The following is an 18,688-nucleotide window of genomic DNA, read 5'->3' on the forward strand; positions in this document are numbered from 1 at the left end:
TCGAAGACGGTTCAGATTGATCTTCCAATCATTAGCCCAAGTGAAATCTGCACATGCAAAGAAAATACAAATCTCCCACAAACATATTAGATAAGATAGAGCCATAACCATATTAAGATAAGTAGAATAAGAAATAAAAACTGAATCACATCCAACAAAGTCAATAATAGGCACCTCTATAAAATTTTCCAAAAGATTACAAGAAGTACTTACCTTGCTTTGCTGAGAAAAACCTGATATTTCTAAACATGTGGATGTAACTTCCTCTGAATCAAATGATGGTTCTGGCTTTGGCTCAGGTGTTGGCGATATCAAAGATGGTGATTCTTGAGACTCAACCATATCTACATGGGTCCCTACACATTGGTCCACAACATGCTCAAATCTTGCAACCTCTAAGGGTTGTGTGGACAAAGGTGGTAATTCTTGAGATGCTGCTTCTATAACACAGCTCTCTACACATTCTTCCATGTCATTATCATCAACACATACATCAAAAAATAAACCAACATCTATATCCTCAATAGGAGAATCAATAACAAGAGGATCAATAACTTCACTTACAATTTTAAGTTGATCTACCACATCACATTCATCATCTAAAAATTCAATGTCACTATAACACTCTATAAAAATTAGAGATAGATCTGAAAACTTATTTACCACTGCATTATCAATAAAATCCTCATTTGAAGAGTCCTCATCTTCATATACATTCAAAAATTTGCATTCAACCATATTAGTGTCACAGGATTTGCCGAAGTCTTTATTTTCATCGACCCCCACTAACCTATGTGGAAAAGGAACCCTTAGTGAAGGTCCTGGGAAAGATTTAACTTCCTTTTTTCCAAATTCCCTTTAAGATTTTGGAGGAGGTCCAACTTGCTTATCTAGTGTTGGTGTGATCAATCGTTGAGGGAAAGGTACTTGTGGCCTTTGGGAACTTCCTGGAGAAATGGAATTGAGTTCTTGTGATATTCTATTATTCTTCTCCTCAATTCTAAACATGTCCTTCTTCAGAAGTTCTTCATGATTTTTTCCATTTCTCAACCCAACATCATCACACTTTTCACTAGATCTTATCTGCGAAGGAGGGGGATCTTCTTTAAACCATTTTGAAACAATACTTTCAATCTTTACCCCCAAATGTTTGAACTCCCCGTTCTGTGACTTGTGATTTTCAAGACTCATAGATGGTTGAGTTACAATTTGTTTGACATATAACATTTATGGCTTGCACTTCTTGAATGTTTGAAGGAGATTTCATCCAACTTATGTTCGACCATTCATGGAGGTTTAATGTCACTTGATCAATTAATGTATATGCTTCATCTACACTTTTATCCATAAAAGAACCTCCAACTGATGAATCCAATATACTCTTGTCTGAAAAAGAAATTCCCCCATAGAATATGTGCAGAATCAACCATTTTTCAAAACAATGATGAGGGCACTATCTTTGAAGACTCTTGAATCTATCCCATGCTTCAAATAATAATTCTCCATATGTCTGAGCAAAATTTGTTATGCAATTCCTCATATACACTGTTCTGCTTGGAGGAAAAAAATAATTAAGAAATTACTTCTCCAATTGTTCCTAACTTGTGATACTTTGAGAATGGAGAGAATATAGCCAAGTCCTTGCTTTATCCTTGATACAAAAAGGAAATGTCATCAATCGAACTGCATCTACTGACACTCCTTCACATTTCACCATATCACAAATCTCTAAAAATGTTTCAAGATGCAGATAAGGACTTTCTGATACATCTCCTCCAAATTTGAGACCTTGTATCATGAAAATTAACTCTAGGTCTAGTTGGAAACTTTCTGCTTCAATTTGAGGTTGCACAATGGGAGATAAAAATCTTGTAGAAAAGGGTGTAGAAAAATTTCTCATGGGTCTGCTTGACATGTTAGTGCTCATGGATATTCAAGGAAAAAAAATTATAAAAAGAATCAAAGACAAGTAATAAAATTCAATATGAAAAGCAAGAAAAAAAATGCAGAATTTAAATTGTAAGCAAGAAAGTTCATAATGAAAACAAGAAAGAAAAGACAAAAAGAAAAAGAAAAATATCTAGAATAATTCATATGCTAATCAACTAATGTGTTTATAAGTTCTTGTTATTCTTGAGGCCTTAACGACGTTTGATCTTCACATATACAAGAACAAGATTGCAAGATATGTTTACAAAACAAAAATAAGAAATAAACTAAATCAAAAGAAAAATAGAGAAAAGTTAGACTAGAATGTTAGAATCAAGAATGCAGAATTAGAATTACAATAAAAGGAATTGACAAGAATGTTATACAAGAAAGGAAAAACTTATTAAAACAGAATTCTAAAGATTAGTTACAACTATGCTATTGAAAAGAAAAGAAAAAGTCATGTTTAGTCTAACTTAATTGATAATCTCTAATGTTATAGCGCAGTCCCCGACAACGGCGCCAAAAACTTGTTGACTCTCCGCAAGTGTACGGAAATGTCGTAAATAATAATAAAAGATATTGTATCCACAGGGATTGGAATAAGCACTAAAGATGTCTCAACACGAACTAGCTAAACAACTAATCAATTGGTTTTCAAATGCTAAATGCAACTATGCAAAGTAAAACGTAGAAATGAAAGAATAAGAAATAAGAATAAGGTCAATGGTAAAGGTATGTTCTAGGAGTTTTGGTTTCTTTGTAATGTTATTCAATGTAATAATCTACCAAATCTTATTCTTCAATTAACCATCATTTGTAGAAGGTTGCCGGTTCTCTCTTGCAATAGACAACCGGCCTAGGACTGAAATATATACCTAAACGTGATCAATTAGGAATGAATCTATGTTGTCCTTACACGGGCTTGCCTGCCACGTGTGTCCCTCGAATAATCAACATAGAATTCATCACCCCTCAACCACATCAAGATATAATATATAATCTATACAATCTATCCTACCCTCTTTAAATACCTAATTTCCCTTTCAAGATTACCTCTCAAATGTCTTTAAACGGGCATGTTCCTGTCACGAACGTCCCTCGAAAAATTGAATGGGAAGCAATCCATACAAGATCCACAAGATATTCAAACATTCAATCAAGCATGGTTATTGAGCCCTAATCACAACAACCCACACAAGAAAGAATAGATACAAATAGGGCAAAATCATAGAAATAGGAAATTGGCAAATCCATAAGAGTTTTACATCAAATCTCCATTACAAATACTCCCTCCATCCTAGAACAACAGATTTAATTCATAGAACAAGGAAAGAAATCCAAAGATAAAGGGAATACAAGCATCTTGATCCCAAATTTGAGAAAGAAAGTGAAGAAAAGCTTATCTACAATGAAGAATCATCTTCGGATCCAATCCTCATTCCTTGGAGTCGAAACAATGAAGATTTGCCCTTAGATCACCGGGAATCCCTCCAAGAAGGTGGAGGAGCGTCCCAAATATTGATTCCCCCCAAAAGGGAGAAGGTCCCCTTTTAATTCATAAAGGAGGCCTTATATAGAGGGGAGGTTTGGGTGCCACACGACCCCGAGGCACGACCGTGTGAGGTTCAGACGGCCAAGGCTACTCCCTCCTCTACCTTCCTTACACGGTCGTGTGTGATACACGGCCGTGGCACACACTTCTTCTGCTTCCCTTGCACGGTCGTGTAGATCTACACGGCCTGCACTGCCTCTACCTCTAGAAACCTCGCATGGCCGTGTGGTGCACACGGCCAGAGTCTTCTTGGTCTCTGGAACCCTTGCATGGTCGTGTAGATCTACACGGCCATGTAAGGCTTCAGCTCTGGATGGCTTACATGGTCATGTAGTGTACATGACCATGGTCTTTCTGGCTTCAAATCTTAGCATGGCCATGTGAGGTTCACAGGGCCGAGACAACTTCCACCTCTGCTACAGCAACACGGCCTGGGCTCTCCACACGGCTTGGGCAACCCCCCATGGCAAGGCCATGTGAGGTTAAGGAATGACGCCTTCCTCTCTAGCTTCGCTTGCAGATTTGGCCTCGAACATGGATCCTCGACCAAAATCGACCCTTGTGTACAGAAAATGCACAAAAGCAGATTTCTGAACAAAAAGAGTAAATATGCTAAAAGGAAAGCTGGAAGTACGAAAATACGTAGACAAAGCATGCGCAAAGTATGTGAATGTGCATCCAAACATGCATAAAAGGTGTATATAATCTACACACAACAGGAAGCACGTGACGATTCCGAGGGACAAGTAGCCGGAGCGGAAGCTTGCTCGAGAAGGTCGGAAGTTGGGTTCAGGTGAGCCCTATTCCGGATGGCCAAGATCACCCAAGCAAGCGGAGCTGGAAAGGAAGACCCGGACCGAGGTGAGCTGAACCGGTCCGGACTAAAAAAGTCAACACTAATGACTTTCTTGGTCCGGGCGCCCGGAGCCAGTCCGGGCGCCCGGAGCCCTTCCGGTACCCAAACCTAGATGTTATCCAGATCACGGTCAAATGTGATCTATGCGAGAAGGGATAAAGTTTTATCCCCCCTAGGCACCTGGAACCCTTCCAGGCGCCCCGACCAAGGCTATAAATATAGCCTTGGTTCAAGAAGCTAAACAAGAAAAGCAATTCTGATTACAACACTTGTATTCTTTCATTATTAGTTTAGCTTCTTATTTTTCTATGCTTGAATGTTGTAAGAGGCTTCTCCGCCTGAAAAGAGATATCTATTGCACTTCATTCTCCTTGGATTAACAACCTCCTCGGTTGTGACCAAGTAATCTCCTGTGCCTCTTCTTTTAGTTTATTTCTCTTATTATTTGCAAGTGTTAGTTTAAGAAGTTTGAGAAGGGTTTGCTTTTGATTTTGTGTGGGGCAATTCAGCCTTCCCCTTCTAGCTAACCTCCAAAGGGACCAACAAGTGCTATCAGAGCAAGGATTCCTTGAGAAGACTAACCATAGAATGAATAATGAGATGGCCAGAGCTAACATCTACCCACCAACGTTCGAGGGGGAGTTCTCTTTTTGGAAGCGATGAATGCAGGTTTATTTTAAACTAAATTTAATATGTGTCTAACAATGAAATATAGTTTTGAAGTGCCTAAAAGAAAAGAAGGAGAAGAACTTGAGGAACATCAAGGGGCTGACGAGCAACGTAACGATGTTATGGCAAATGGTAAGGTTGAGTTCAACCTTTTGAGTGTACTACCTGGCAAGGATCTCGACAGAGTCGGAAAATACAAAGGTGCAAAAGAACTTTGGGAAAAGTTCTTGAATCTCTATGAAGTACCAGTTGAAGTCGAATCCAACCCCTCGATGGACCCCAAGTCACCGTCAAAAGAGTCTGAGATCAAGGAAATTGCTGGAACATCCCTAACAGTTGAATTCCATCCCGAGGATACAGAAAGATCATCCCAGATGAGCATCGATGAAGGGGCAGAGTTTTCGGAAGAAAACAACTCAACAGGGGAGAATCAACAGCCGACAAGGTAAGTCAGGTATGGTCTCCACCTCCTGACCAATTGATTAATACAATCAAAATATTGTCGAAAGATTTTTACGAAGTAGAAGTTATATTGTCAAAAGATTTTTTCAAATCAGAAATTATATTGTCGAAAGATTTTTTAGAAATCATAGTCTTGAAAGATTTTTATGAATTAAAAACTAAAAACCTATTAACAAAGAATAGTAAGTTAAAAGAAACTTAAGCAATAGTTTGTCAATTAAAGGATTTTGACAAACTAAAAATAGAAAATGACATGTTAGAGGAACAAATACAGAGTTTAAATTTTTCTGTATGTTCAAAATTCTCTACTTTAAATTTGAGAAATTATGATACACTAAAATAGAAATTTAAATATCACAATGAAAAGAATTCGTAATAACTTAAAATTTTCTTGTTTTCAAGAGCAAATGCATTATTCTTTTCGCAATTGTTTTTACAAAAAAAATTTCCGTTTGAGTTTATTTAACTACTTTAAAGTCTTATCTCTATACAATTTGTTTAAATCTTGAAAAGGTATTTTCTTCTGTCAAAATGCATGTTCTATTTTTCAAAAAATATTTCAAGATTTCAAAAATTGACTTAAGGCTTTCACTATCATTTTTTTAAAAACTTGTGTTTAAGATTAATATTTTTTTTCAAGTCATTTTAACTTGATAAATTCAGAGTTTAAATTCTCTTATTTGTCTTGAAAATGTACCCTTAGACATTTTAAGGAACCCCATTTTTTATATGATCAAAGGGGAAGAAGGGAATATTAAGTCTAGGAGGAGGTAGCTTTAAAATTTTTTTTTATCTTTTTGCACTTTCATGCAAAATTTTATTACTCTTAATTTATGTTGGTTAACCCTAGCTTAACTTGGGTTGCTCTCATCAAAAATGGGGAGATTGTTGGAACCCCAAGGCTGTTTTGATGTGATCAAACAAGTTGAGTTATGTCCTGTGATGGTTTAACCTTGTGTCTAAGTGTTCAGGAGCTTAGGAGCACAGGAAGTCGAGCGGAAGACGTGGCTAGCGAGAAGGACGGCACGGGAGAGAGTCGATGGGCTCGGTGCGTCCGAGGGATGAGGTACCATGGAAGAGTACATCGGCGGATGAGAAGGAAGCGTGCAGTGTTTCCGACGGACGAGAAGCCGAAGTGGAAGATTGCTCAGGGAGCAAGAGATACAACTAGCGAGAAGGCCGGCACGGGAGAGAGCCGATGGGCTTTGTGCGTCCGAGGGACGAAGAGCTGCGGATGAGTACGCTGGCGGACGAGAAGGAAGCACGCGACGATTCCGAGGGACGAGAAGCCAGAGTGGAAGCCTACTTGAGAAGGCCGGAAGTAGAGGGTCAGGACTAAAAAAGTCAACAATGTTGACTTTCATGGTCCGGGCCCCCGGAACCAGTGTGGGCGCTCGGGCTAGTCTGGGGCGCCCGGAACCCTTCCGAGTGCCCGGACGTGGATGTTATCTAGATCACGGTCAAACGCGAATTATGCGAGAAGGGATAAAGTTTTATCCCCTCCTAGACGCCTGGAACCCTTCCTGGCACCTCGACCAAGGCTATAAATATAGCCTTGGTCCAAGAAGCTAAACAAGAAAAGAAATTCTGATTACAACACATGTATGCTTTCATTGTCCGTTTAACTTCTTATTTTTCTATGCTTGAATGCTGTAAGAGGCTTCTCCACCTGAAAAAGAGATATCTATTGTGCTTCATTCTCCTTGGATTAACAACCTCCCTAGTTGTAACCAAGTAAACTCTTGTGTCTTTTCTTTTAGTTTATTGCTCTAATTTATTTATGCAAGTGTTAGTTTAAGAAGTCCAAGAAGGGTTTTCTTTTGATTTTGTGCAGGGCAATTCACCCTTCTCCTTCTAGTCGGCCTCCAAAGGGACCAACACAAGGTTCATCCATGTGCACAAGATTGAAAGAGGCATGAAGAACATTCAAGATTGGTTTGTCTAATCTCGAAAGAGGGATTTGGTTTGTAAACCATGAAGAGCTTTTCGATTTGTTCGTGATCTCTCTTCCGACAGCAAGTTCAAAGATTATATTCTATCATCGATTATGGATCTGTGGGAGATCGTTGTAAGTGTTATAGTTTTCATGTTTACTATTTTTCATACTTAGAACTGTCAATAGTAAAAGATCTATATGTTGGTTCAATATGATATTGATTTTAGTATTCAACATGTAGTGATGTTGACAAATTAGGTTATTTTTGGATGAACAGAGTAATGCAATTATTTATTGCCATTAGAGTTGATATATTCTTATGAGAATGGGTAGTTAGATTCATAGTCCTAGGTTAAGACATGGTGGTTATAGAAGATAACCTAGCATAGCACTTAATATTCTACTTGTGGAGGAGGGCTTTTGATGAAGAATGATAGTTAAGGATATTCCTAACGTGACTATTAAGGATATGCCTACTACTATTACATCTAACTCATTTTGGCATCATATTGGCCAACATCAAAATGTGATCCTTACGGTACCATTCCAGCCATATCTGTAAAGAAAAAGATAAAATACTATTAACTCCATAAAAGAACCAAATATGAATAACGCCTCATCACTAACTTATAAAATTTTTGAAAAAAAGGAAGTGGAAACCAATGATGTGGAAGAGGAAAGTTACAAAAACTATAGAAACACAAGACACGAAAGGCTACAAGAAAACTAATAGAAAATAAGTATCAAATATATTAATTGAGATTCTAATTTAATTATACATACTGTTAGATTTTGGGAGATATCCTAATAAAATTACCTTATGATTTTACTATTTATTTAATAAATATATATTCACTATTTGAGTGCATATTATCTATTTGAATTGTCCTAAACTAATTTACTAAATGTTCATCATATAATTCATAGCATAAGAGAATTTATGATTGGATCACAACTTGTGATTATCTCTACATGTGTAATTATGACCATACTAGAATTTTCCTAATTGTCGAATTGGTCAGTCAGACATCATCAATTTTGTAAGACTAGCACAGGTTATACTCCTTGATTTGGCCAAGCAGCTATTTCTCACTAGCTTGAGATATTGGGATGTCGAGAGTTATATGTCGATGCTAGTTATGATAATTAGTTCATTGGAGTGACTTGCTGTAAGATTTCATATACTTTGAGACATATACTTTGACAAATTAAGCAAACATCTCTTGGAGGTGTGGACCCAAGATGATTGGGTATAAGTTGAGTGTCCAAAGGTATTTGGATAGCCCATAGAGGATTCACCGCTCCTTACGAGAAGATGTAGTCAACCCTATGGCCACTCATTAGCATTCATACACTATGGCCACTCATTAGAATTATTACTCAAAGTCTTTGGCCAAAGCATCATATGTTAAGAGTATGAGACTCTTGTACACATGTATAAGTAATTTGAATTTGTAGAATGACGAAGTATTACTTGGGTAAGTTATGATGTTGTCAGCCTAGTGGGGATAGACACATAGACCATGTCCTAAACCAAGTGGGTATAAGATGAGTGAAAGGACTGAGGCACGATCCACGATAGTTGTTGAAGGATTTATAATTAGTTCTAAGATGGTTAATTGGGGATCATGATGTACTAGTAGGTGCCACTCATGATTGTTCCATAATTATATAGTTAATTATGGATGGCTAAGATAAATCAGGAACCTATTAGATCACACACACTATAAGTCTTTAAAAGACTCATAATAATTATGGATGCCTTATAATTGTTGAAAAGGACAAAATTTAATTGCTAAACTTGCATTGGTCATGATAAAATCATACTTGTTTTCTCATATATATTCACCATTTTGGTAGTACTTCCTCTATAGGATGCAACCTGAATGAAAATTCACCATATGAGAAGTCTAATAACAAGGACATCTAGAGGTTAAGTATATAAGCACTTATTATAATAATGGCAAGGTAAATGATAATTTGGGCAGGGCATGCCAGCTAATGGAACAATCAGGCTGGTAATAATGAGAAGATTTGATAAAAAAAAAAATTCTCTTATCGAGGATGGAATTTAATATTAGCTACATTGGTCATTCTTCTTATAATCTTATCAACTAATGAAAGTAAGTCGAGCGAACTAGATCTTTTGTCTCTCAAATGACATAATTTGGTTGAGTGAGAAATTGCCCAGGGTAGAATATAAGTAAAATATATATGCTAGAGCAAGCTCGTCTATAACCTAACTGAATGGCTCAGGAGTCTGAGACTTAGCGGGAGAGCATGCTAGATTATAATCGGGTCTGGTGCTCGAGAGTCTAGAATTTAAAGAGGCATGAGAGCTTGCTTACTTATAACCCTGCCTGGCACCTGGGAGTCTATAATTTAAAGAGGCATGGGAGCATACTAGCTTATAACTTGACTTGGTGCTCCGAAGTCTAGAATTTAAAGAGGCACGAGTGCATACTTGCTTATAACTCAGCCTAATGCTCGAGAGTCTGGAATTAAATAGGCACAAGAACCTACTCACTTATAACATGGCCTGGTGCCTGGGAGTTTGGAATTTAAAGAGACACGAGAGCATGCTCGCTTATACACCAGCCGAATACTTGGGAGTTTGTAATTTAAAGAGGCACAAGAGCATGCTCACTTATAACCTGGCCTAGTGCTCGAGAGTTTGGAATTTAAAGACGTGCAAAAGCATTCTCGCTTATAACCTGGCCTGGTGCTCTGAAGTCTGGAATTTAAAGAGACGCAAGAGCATACTCGCTTAACCCAGCCTGGTACTCAAAAGTCTAGAATTTAAAGAGGCATGAAAGCATGCTCTCTTATAACCTAGCCTGATGCTTGAGAGTCTAGAATTTAACGAGGTGTGAGAGCATACTCCCTTATAACCCTGCATGGTGTTGTCCCTTATAACCTAGCTTGGTTCTCGGGAGTCGAGCATTTAAAGAGGTGTGATAGCACGCTCGCTTATAACCCAACCTAGTGCTCAGGAGTCTGGAATTTAAAGAGGCACGAGATCCTACTCGCTTATAACCCGGCATGGTGCTCGGGAGTCTAGAATTTAAAGAGGAGTGAGAGCATACTCATTTATAATCTAGCTTAATGCTCGGGAGTCTTAAATTTAAAGAGGTCTGAGAATATGCTCGCTTATAACCTGGCCTGGTGCTCGGGTGTCTAGAATTTAAAGATGCGTGAGAGCATGCTCACTTATAACATGACATGGTGCTCGAGAGTCTAGAATTTAAAGAGGCATGAGAACATGTTTGCTTATAACCTGGACTGGTACTCAAGAGTCTGGAATTTAAGGAAGTGCAAGAGCATGCTCGCTTATAACCCAGCTTGGTGCTCGGGAGTCTGGAATTTAAAGAGGCACGAGAGCATCTTGCTTTTAACCCGGTCAAGTGCTGGTGAGTCTAGAATTTAGAGCTTTTTGAGATAGATTCACCTGCATTTTTTGTTAAATGCAAATATTCAACATGCTACATTAATTTATTATAAGTGTACTCTCAAGCCCTATAGGGTTATGGATGATTTGCGTTCCAAGGTCACTCCAACATTTTTCTATCTACATCCTAGAGATAATAGGAGCTCGAGGCCAAGTTCTCCACTACTTTGTATGGTCCTTTCCATTGTGGCTCCAACTTGTTGACATCTCCGACCGGGTTGATCCACTTCCAAACTAAGTCTTCCACCTAAAAAAATCTTAGAATCACCCTTCTATTATAGTTATGCTTTATTCTTTGGTGGTTCTCCTTTAGTCAAGTTGTTGCCTTATCTCTGATTTCTTATATTAAATCGAGCTCCATAAGGCACCAGCTGTCATTGTCATCATCATATAGTTGTATCTAATTGGACTCCATGCCTATTTCCACCAAGATAACTGCTTCACCACCATAGACAAGATGGAAAGAGGTTATATTTGTGGCTTTGTGAGGAGTAGTATGGTATGCCCATAATACACTAGGTAATTCATTGACCCAACTTACCCTAACATGATAGAGCTTGGTTTTGAGTCATCTGATGATCTCTCTATTGGTGACTTCGGCCTGGTCGTTACTCTGTGGGTAAGCTATAGATATAAAAGCCTGTGTAATATCATAACTCGAGCACCATTCTTTAATTTTCAGCCCCTGGAATTGTCTTTTAATGTCTAAAATAAGCTTATGTGGAATTATAAACTGACATAGAATGTCTTTCCAGAGGAATTTGATGATCATCTGCTCAGTTATCTTAGCTTGTGGTTTGGCCTCCACCCACTTAGAAAAATAGTTCACTGCCACAAAAAATAATTTTTCTGTGCGACCGATATAGGAAAAGGCCCTACAATGTTCGTGTCACACTTATTGAATGGGCTCAAAACAATCGAGGTGTTCAATAACTCCATGGGGCGGTGCAAGATATTTGGGTGCTTTTGGCATGAGAAGCAAGTTGCCACCAATTAGGTAGCATCAGCTTGCAGAGTGGGCCATAAATATCTAACTAATAATACCTTCCTGCCGCACAAATGACTACCTACATGGCTTCCACATGACCCTTGATGCACTTCTTATAAGGTATATTGTCCTCAGGGCCAACACACTTAAGTAATGATTGGGAGAAAGCTCATTCGTAGAGGCTCATTTCTTAATCATACGTGCTTGCTCTCGGTCAACGAGTAGGGTGCCCTATTGAAGAAATGATATTAATGGTTTTCTCCAATCAGTCTGTAGTTCTAGCTCGGCCTGCCTTTCTATGTGAGCAACAAACAGGGTCTGTTACACAAGCTTATCTAGAGTCCAAGAAACTATAGCGGAGGTCAATTTGGCTAGGTCAACTATAGTTTGATTTTTCAATCGGAGAATCTGTTGGATCGAGAAGCGCTAGAGGGGGGGGTGAATAGCGCTCGTGGCTATTTCGTTCGATTATCGGAAAACTATTGGAGTAAATAAACGCAGCGGAATAAAATAAACACAAAGACACAAAGGGATTTACTTCGTTCGGAGCCTAAGGTGACTCTTACTCGAAGGCCCGCGATCCTTGATCGCTTCCGGTGGGCAACAACTATAAGCTCGATAAGAATTACAAATTACAATGAAAGTATTAAAATAACATTGTACCGACAACTTAAAGAAGAGAAAAATAGAGCGTCGGGTCGTCGGAATTTTGCATCAGCACTTCGGAACGGTTGTGTTAGCAGCACGTTGAAGAAAGAAAGCCTGGAACTTGATGATTTGAGGTGCTGGTCGAAACCCCCTCATAAAGTGTAACACCCACGAAATTATAAGATAAGTATATGGGTGTTATTTTCTTTAGAGCATAAAAATAAAAAGAATAAGAGAAAAGGAAAAAATAGAAACCAAAATAGAATAAGAAGAGGTGAGGTCAAGGATTGAACCTTGAACCTCCCACAAGTAATAGAGTTAAATTAGTGGATGGAACCACTAGAGTAATGAATGATAAGTGAATAAAAGAGAATGGAAATGGTAGTTAAAGGAGAGAAGATGGTTAAGTAAAAGAACAAGAGAAAACCAAGTTGCTTACCTTCTCTTCCTCTTGGTTAAGAGAAGAAGCAAGCAAAAGATAAATTGCCTACTTCCCTCCCTCTCTCTATTTTCGTGGGATTAAAGGAATGAGGGAAAAGAGGAGTTGAGGGAATGAATGAAGACATGCTTCATTTACAAAGGAATAAATAGGATTGGGAGAAGAAAAGCAAGAAATTTAATTCTTCTTCTTCCTCCTTCCTTCTCCTTCTTCATTCTCCACCGAAACCAAGAGCCCCTCCCTCTCCTTATTCCAAAAGCTAGGCTAAGTTTCCTCTCCAAGAAAACTAATTTACAAGAAGAAGCCTTCAAGATCTACCCCTTCCAAGCAAGAGAAACAAAAGGAGGTGCAAGAAGAAGAAGCTCTCTCCTTCCTTTGCACCTAGGGTGCCTTTTTCCTTAAGAAAAACCACAAGCGAAATGATGTAAGTATCCCCTCACCTGTGGTACAAGTAGTTCATAAGTGCTTTCCTTTATGAAAATAGATTTCTAAAAACTTAAGGTGTGATACATGGTAAATTCGGCCAACAAGAATAAGACCCTTAGGAAAAAAATTAAGTCCTAAATATGCAAACCATGATTTTTATGATATGTAATTTTTTTTATAAGAGATTTGTTTAGTATTCTCATACTTGTATGTTGCTTAGAATTAAGATTTCTCTCCTTAAAACAATCGGCCAAGACAAAATCAAGGACCTAGGAGAACTTAAAACCTAAACCAAGCATGCCATGATTTTCCTTATGACAAGATATGAAGTTTGTTGAAGTGTATACTGAAAGCCTAAGCTTTGTAAATATTCATTATGAATAAAGAATCACATTTGGTTAAATTATCTACATTTAGTTGTAGTTGTTCAATTAATTTATATTGTAGATAACATAGTATGTGGTGTCACATGCAGAAGATAATGTTATCAGTACCTTATAAATTATAAACAGTAGCTCGCGATCAAAATGGAAAGGAACAAACCATTAGAAGGTCGTAGTGTAATTAGGTATCAGTTTATCTTGACTGTATAATTACACTAGTACACTCAGAGTGTATTGAGTAGGACCATTTGAGGTCGTTTCTTTTATACTGACTTTATAAAGAAACAAAGACCTCGGTTATTATGGAAGTGTGTGCTCTTAATCCTAATATAATAACAAGCACATATATTTGATATTTATTTCTTTAATTTATCAATGGGTGAGATTTAGTTCGATGAATCAATAAGCCTGATAAGTTGGGAAATGGTATCACTTATAGTGTGTTGTTGATTATAGAAGGAAACCGTGTCCTAGAGATACTAGGTTGATAATGTCCTCAAGAAGAGCTCATAAGGATTGTCATGTTAAACCCTCAGGTGGACTTAGTCCGACATGACGATAAGGTTGAGTGGTACTACTCTTGGACTAAGATATTAATTAAATGAGTTGTCATTAACTCACTTAATTAGTGGACATTCGATATCTTAAACAGGAGACTAACACACTCATAATAAGAAGGAGCCCAAAATGTAATTTGGGATTGGTGCGGTAGTTCAATAATAGTTCTCTAGTGGAATGATTATTATTGATAAAATTAAGTGTGTGTTGGGCGAACACGGATGTAATTTTATTGGGAGACCAAAACCAATTCCTCCTCTCGGTCCCTATCGTAGCCTCTTATTTATAGAGTACTATACCCACCTATACCTACCTTCTATACCCACAATAGGAGGCAAGCTAGCTTGGGAACCAAGCTAGGCCCCGTAGGTATAAGATTTGGGTGCCTAGCTTGAACCCAAGCTAGTGAGGGCCGACCAAATTAAATTAAAAAGGAATTTTAATTTTAATTTTTATAATGTGGAAGATATAATTTATTAAAGAGAATTAAAATTAAAATATCTCTCTTGTAAAAGATCTACAAAAGATTAAAGAAAGAGATTAAATCTCTTTCCTTATTTGTAAATTGGTGAGATATTTTATTTTCTCTTTAAAAAATTATTCACATGTTGTTAAATTAAAATTATAGAAATTTCCTTTTATCAACCATGAAGAGATTTTTGAAGAGAAATTTTATTTTTTAAAATTTCCGGAAACAAATTAGGAAGTTTTAATTTGTTGATTAAAACTTGTCTAATTTATTTGTTTGATGTGGCCGGCCATTAGAGATTAATTGGGAAAATTTTATTTTATTTTTCTCAATTAAATTATATCAAGGGAATTGAGGAAATTTTATTGTAAATAAATTTCCTAAATTGCCTAGGCCAAGGAATATAAAAGAAGGGGTGAGGGTGCCTTCATGAGACACAACCTCTATTATTTTCTCTCCCTCTTTTCCTTGGTGTTGTGGCCGGCCATCATCTCTTCTCCTCTTCCTCTTTGTGGTGGCCAAAACTCTCTATTCCTTGGAGCTCTTGTGGAGGCCGGATACTACTTGGAGAAGAAGAAGAAGAAGGAGAGAAAGCTTGCATCTTTTGGAGCTTGGTTGGTGTTTTGTTCTTCATCCTTGGTAAATCTTCTTTGTGGCCGAACCTAGCTAGGAGGAGAAGAAGGTGGTTGGTGGTTTCTCATCTCGGAAGATCGTTGCCCACACAACGTCCGAGGTTAGAAGAGGAATACGGTAGAAGATCAAGAGGTCTTTCTAAAAGGTATAACTAGTAATTTTTCTTTCCGCATCATACTAGTTATTTTTGGAAAAATACCAAATACAAGAGGCTTATGATTCTAGAATTTCGAATATGTTTTTCGATGTTGTGTTCTTTTGTTTTTTCTTTTCCTTGTGATTTGATTGTTCTTTTCGGTTAACCTAAAGTTATTTTAGGAAATTAAATATTAGCTTCTATAAAAGATTTTGTCTAGTCGGTGGTGGTTGCTCCCATATCCAAGAAGGCCATGTGCCTCGCCACGTCAGTACTGGGAACCGATTATGGAAATTAATATTTAATTGAATTAATAACTTAAGGTGATTTGTGTTAAGTTCCGCAGAGACCCAAGTCAAAACCTAAAAGAACGAATGATTAAGTTTTGGATCAAACGTGTTAAGTTCTGAGCGATCCAAAATTTAATTTAAAAGAACACATGGTAACTAGGAAAAGGTTCGGACCTTTGTACAAATTTTGTAAAGTGGAACCTCTAGGTTTTCCCGCGTAGCAACCAACAATTGGTATCGAGCTAGGCCTCTGTGTATTTGGTATTAGTTTAATTATGCACATGTCATACATAATTTAGGCAGGTTAATAGTAGGATGTGCTAACTTTGTGGATGCAGGATCCAACTATTATAGCTTTTAGTTATTATGTGTGTGATTGGACCCTTGGACATGTCAAGGGCATTTATATGTGTGTGCATGATTGTATTAAAATACAACATGAGATGTATTTAGTTTTATTAGGATTTTATTTTTGATCTAGATACATGTGCATTCCTTTTATGGAATATAGGATCAAAAATGTAAAATTCTATTTATATCGCGGATCGAATCTTGCAAAGCGTGGAACCTTCTAAGGACCAGAGGCGCAGCGGAACTAGGAGCAAGATGGATACGACAGCTAGACCCGGTGGCGGTGGCCAAATATGGCAGCAGCTTGGGATGACAACACACGGAGGACAACTAGAGATAAAAGCCATAATAGTTGAAAATTAGATTTTCTATTTATTGCTTTTATATTGTGCTGTGTGTATATGTTAGTTTACATGTTTAGTAGGCTAGCATAGTTAAAATTCCTCATTTATAAATAACTAAGTGGGAGGGATTTTAAATAAATCCCATGGTCTCCATTCTTGGTTTGTAAATGATGCAAACAAGCTTCGCGTTGGCTCGAGTGCCTTCCTCCATAACGATGAGCTTGTTTGTGGATCACTGGAGCAGTTCCATTTTTGGATGACTATAGGAAGTTAATTAAGAACGTGTGATCTTCCCCAACGGAAGGGGCATAATCTTATTAATGGACTTAGTGTCAAGTAATGGTATACACTTAGACACACCTAATAGTATCCTCCCCATCGGAGTCACTGCTATTATTTGTGTGACCAAAAGATACCAACTATTAATTTTATTTGTCAAAAAGTTAGGTTGACAAAATAATAAAATTAATGGGTTAAAACCCTCCTTTTACAAATGTTGAATTTGTATCGCCACACTGACGTGGCATACAAAATTCACGGTGTTTTGAGGTGTTGGTTAATTTAAAATAGTATTGTTTGAGGAATCAATATTATTCTAAATTTAAGAGTTCTGACCAAAAGTTATTTGTGATTCTTAGGATGACTTTTAACCCACTGTCCATCATACTAAAATAGACTTATTGGACAAAACTACATAGATTGTAAAAGAAACCTAGACATTGTTCTTCTTCTGAAAGCTATAAATTTGTCTGACTGAACGTTGTCCTGATGCACCCATGGTGAATCTACCCAAGAGGAGATTGAATATCATAGGAAATAGGTAAAGAAGATGAGATGGCGCGGTGTTACATTTTAGCTTCAATGTCAAATGTATTGCAACATCGAATCAAGATTTACCAACAATCTATGATATTATGAACAATCTCAAGGAACTCTTTGGTCATCGGATAGGGCTTCTAGGCAAGAAGCCATGAGAAAGATAATGACCACCATGCAAGAGGGTACTCCCGTGAGGATCATATCCTAAAGATGATGGCTTATTTGAACGAGATAGATCCTTGGAGGAGAAATTGATGGGAAAACCCAGATCGATATGATCCTCCAAACACTACCTAGAAGTTTTGAGCAATTTTCCGCTTGAATTACAATATGAACAAAAGGGTATATTCATTGGCGGAACTACTGACAGAACTTCAGAGAAGGATTATTTCGTCATAATGCTCAAATTCACTATCTTAAAATGGTTCTACTTCTAAACCGGGAGGAAAGAAGAAGAAGAAACAAGCTAGTTCAAAAGAAAGTGAATAAGTCTCAGAGTCAGGATTTAAAGTTGGAGTGAAGAAGTCAAGGGCAAGTGCTTCATCCGCATGAGCGCGAGACATTGGAAGGCTGATCGTCTCATAGGAACCAAAACAAAGGTATATCTCATGCTCTAGTTGTTGAAACATGTTTAGCGGTGTTATCTACCAGCACCTGGTGTGTAGATACAGGAGCCACTGATCATGTCTGCAATTCCTTGCAGGGGTTCCAGGAAACCCGACGACTATCTGAAGGAGAAATTACCGTCTACATGGGCAATGCTACTAAGGTGGTAGCTATTGCAGTGGGAGACGTCTACTTATCTTTTAGTAGAAATAGGAATTTGGTTTTAAGAAATTGTCTTTATGTACCCAGTTTTAGAAAGAATTTAATTTCAGTTTCTAAACTATTTTTAGATGGATATTCAGTTTCTTTCAGTAACGATGTAGTTATTAAAAGAAATAAAGTGATTATCTGTTCTGGTGCATTGTATACTTTAAATCTAATTTCTTCCACAAAGCAAAACATGGAAATTTATAACTCATCTTCTAACTCTAATAAGAGAAAAGAACCTTCGGAAATGAACCAAGCATATCTTTGGCATCTAAGGCTTGGTCATATTAACTTAAGTAGGATTCAGAAGCTTATAGCCGATGGACTCTTGAGTTCATTAGAGTTGGAAAATTTTTCAACTTGTGAATCTTGCTTAGAAGGAAAAATGACCAAGAGACCGTTCAAGGCCAAGGGGTATAGAGCCAAAGAAGTGTTAGAGTTGGTTCACTCTGATTTGTGTGGTCCTATGTCTGTCCAGGCAAGAGGAGGTTTTGAATCTTTTGTCTCTTTCATAGATGATTATTCAAGATATGGAT

At 37.5% G+C, this 18,688-nt stretch overlaps 1 non-coding gene across 1 annotated transcript; it reads left to right on the forward strand.

Moving 5' to 3' along the window:
* The first annotated feature begins 1,436 nt into the window (after positions 1-1,436).
* LOC122054316 lies at positions 1,437-1,542 on the forward strand. The gene has a single exon (XR_006132643.1). It is a non-coding gene; the product is annotated as a small nucleolar RNA R71 (small nucleolar RNA).
* Positions 1,543-18,688: the final 17,146 nt, after the last annotated feature.

The sequence above is a fragment of the Zingiber officinale genome, chromosome 3A, assembly GCF_018446385.1.
Source record: "Zingiber officinale cultivar Zhangliang chromosome 3A, Zo_v1.1, whole genome shotgun sequence".
NCBI lineage: Eukaryota > Viridiplantae > Streptophyta > Magnoliopsida > Zingiberales > Zingiberaceae > Zingiber > Zingiber officinale.